Source organism: Temnothorax nylanderi, unplaced genomic scaffold, assembly GCF_030848795.1.
Source record: "Temnothorax nylanderi isolate EJ_2023f unplaced genomic scaffold, tnyl_v1.0 TNYL_tig0744_pilon, whole genome shotgun sequence".
NCBI classification, from domain to species: Eukaryota; Metazoa; Arthropoda; class Insecta; order Hymenoptera; family Formicidae; genus Temnothorax; species Temnothorax nylanderi.
The window spans coordinates 79-3,179 of record NW_027249806.1 but is presented as its reverse complement, the minus strand read 5'-3'; the positions used below and the strand labels follow the sequence as shown (position 1 = coordinate 3,179).

The 3,101-nt window shown below is 42.5% G+C and overlaps 1 long non-coding RNA gene across 2 annotated transcripts; it reads left to right on the top strand.

Annotated features, from left to right (window-relative positions):
* The first annotated feature begins 1,016 nt into the window (after positions 1–1,016).
* LOC139785148 (uncharacterized) lies at positions 1,017–2,714 on the top strand. 2 transcript variants are annotated; one of them, XR_011721839.1, is made up of 4 exons: positions 1,017–1,200; positions 1,283–1,481; positions 1,545–1,754; positions 2,565–2,714. It is a non-coding gene; the product is annotated as an uncharacterized lncRNA (long non-coding RNA). The 2 variants fall into 2 exon arrangements; XR_011721838.1 differs by having other exon boundaries at positions 1,018–1,205.
* Positions 2,715–3,101: the final 387 nt, after the last annotated feature.

Below are 3,101 nucleotides of genomic sequence, written 5' to 3'. Positions count from 1 at the left end.
TCCGAGGGCAACGCGAACCTCGAAGAAGGCGACGACGACGCTGATTACGCAGACGGACGCGCCTCTCTCACTCTCTCTCTCTTTCTCTCTTTCTCTCCTGTCGCCGCCTGCCCTTCCTGTACCCCCGCCGCCTAGATTTTCACACTCTCGCGAGAAGACAACGCGCGACACCACACTGCGCGATTCTACCGTTATCTAGGGCGATGCCTCTCCGCCGTTCGCCGCCGCGCCGCCGCCGTGCCCTCTAGGATGCGAACACGCACCGCCGCCATTGCCGTCGACGCAGCCCGACCGGGCGACTCCGCCGCCGTCCTGCCTTACCGACGGAGTCTAGGGAAAATCGCTAGGCGCGGTCGTCGGCGCGAAGTGCGCAAGCGTATCGTCGACGGTCGTTTTATTTGAAATGGTAGCAACAATATGGCGCGCGCAATCGAATACGTTTATTTCCTTTTCTTTTATCCCTCTCGTCTGTAATTTATTACATTATGCCCTCTCTCTCTCTCTCCTCTCTCTCTCTCTCTCTCTCTCCTCTCCTCTCTCATCTCTCTCTCTCTCTCCTCTCTCTCTCTCTCTCTCTCTCTCGTGCGCGCGCGCCGAGAAAATTTACATGCAAATTAACTTTAATCTCGATTTAACTATTTTTCACCTTTTTAGTTTTAAAAATTAAATTTAAATTTATTTACATTTAACGTTTACGCGAGCGTTACTTCTGTAGTAACTTACGATAATTTACTCCGCGTAAACGATTGATAGAAATGAACATCAAATTATGTAATAGTCCATTAACTGTCCAACTGAAACCCCTAAGAGCACAGTTGACGGAAAGTCGACGGCAAGTCGACTTTTATAAGTCGACTTCTAGTCGACTTCTAAAAATGGCGGAAAGTCGACTAAAAGTCGACTTCTAAATAGTCGACTTCTAAAAATGGCGGAAAGTCGACTAAAAGTCGACTTCTAAAAAGACGGAAAACAGTCAAGCGGCGCGTCATGCATCAATCAATATGGCGGCGAATCTCGAGGAGGCTGGAGGACCAGAGAGTGGACCAGAATTTACGCGAGTGCGAGGAATACGTGCGCGAGACAGGAAACGATAAGACGCCAGATAGTTCTTGCAGGTATGGCGGATCAAGTCGCGAGAAAGGTTTTGCCCGACGAGGTAAAAGAGGATCAGGATAAGGCCAAGTGGAAACATGCTTACAGGTTAGGTATGGGGTATGTTATTAATATCATCGATAATTAAGACCTATTGAATGCGACCTCTCCATTCTGTATCATCTTTCAGAACACCAGAAATGAAGGAACCTGTGTTCAGCATTCTTCGTGCGTTCTACGGAAAATCAGTCCGGAATAGGTGGTATAAAGAGGTGTACGAAACGAATAAGATGTACATGCGAGGTGTCACGGTGATAGAACCCGAATGATTGCCGAAATTCGCCCATGCTATGCCATCTTAGGGAACCATTGGTTGATCCACCGCCAAGGTATTTTTATCACAATTGTTGCTTTATAATGTTTTTCCTACTTATTTATAAAGATATTTATAGATATAATCAATGAACCGGGAAGATCATTTGCCGCGTGTCTGGTACATTCGGAAAGGCCGAATGGGCACTACCATCGATGGATATAGAGCATCCGTGGACGGTGTCAAGGGGTTAGCGTATTTCTTCTTGGAGGGTCAAGTGTGCCCTAAGCTGAAACGATTTGTCCCGTCGCTGCTGACGACCTGGGAGCATCACCAAGTCATGGGCCAGGTAAATCGTTATTCTATCTCCTTTGATTTCACGTTGATTCATCGAATAGATTACATCAATTCAATACGATTTTTTCAGGTGATACCACGCACTCAAGCAATAGTACAACGCTGCAGTCGCAGGGAGTCGTGTCCAAACACAAACTGCTAGAAATCTGGGTTGGGATAAAAAATGTGAGATTTTAATTATATAAAATAATATTAGATATTATCATAGACTTCTATACAATACTAGACCGCTGACAGACATCTCGGCCGTGATGCTTGCCGCCATGTTGATTTTAGTCAAGATATGCTATATTACTATTCTATACAAGTGGTTTTATACAAGATTTCTATACAATAGTCTGGCATTACAGAATGTCCAAAAGAAAGGGTTAATACTACAGGAGTAGTGGTTCGATTTCGGCATCCAAGTACGCTACACGTCGAAGGCATGACTTAAAACTTATTGATAACATGTACCAATATTTAACACAAAAACATTCGCCTGCTTCGTTATGTACTGTAATAACGAATGCAGATAACGCACATCATGAGCAACTGAACACCCGATAGTGACTATTTGTTAATTCAATATGGCCGCACCCTTCACTAACACTTGCACCTTGCACTCGCATCAGCTTTCGGCAGTGCGTCCATAGATGTTAGTGGTCTAGTATAAAAGTCTGTGGATATTATATATTTATAATAATATATATATATATATATTATTATATATTTACAACATTATGATAATAATATGATATATATTTATATAGCTAATTTTGCATATTGTTTCGCGATTAACGCTGGAATGTTTTAATTTTAGTTCTGTTATTGTCAGCTTACCAGAAGTGGCTGCCGGAATCCCGCACGCAGAAGTGGCACAGATATGGCCGCCTTTGTAATTAAGAATAAAACATTAGGATTGTAATTATACAGTTTTTTAGATAATTAAATTATTTTATTATGAAAAAAATCGAAATGCATCAGTTTAGCCCTCCAGCAGGGGTCGATTGTGTATCTTGAAATAATGAGGTAAAAAATTACAAAAGTGAGAAAATTCATTAGCGTATCTACGATTTTATTTATCAAAAATCTAATAAAATCTGTTAACTTTGTTATTTTACCTCGTTTCAAGATACACCATCGACCTCCAGACGTACGCGGCGGTTATTTTATCGACTTAAAAGTTGGCGGGAAGTCGACTTTTCGTCAGACGGGAAGTCGAATTTTCATCATGACGGGAAGTCGACTTTAGTCGGTGGTTTTTGCGACATTCGCCGACTTCAAGTCGACTTAAAGTCGACTTTCGTCCTAAAAATGTCGACTTTTCTGCCAAGTCAGTTTCGGTAGAAGTCGACTT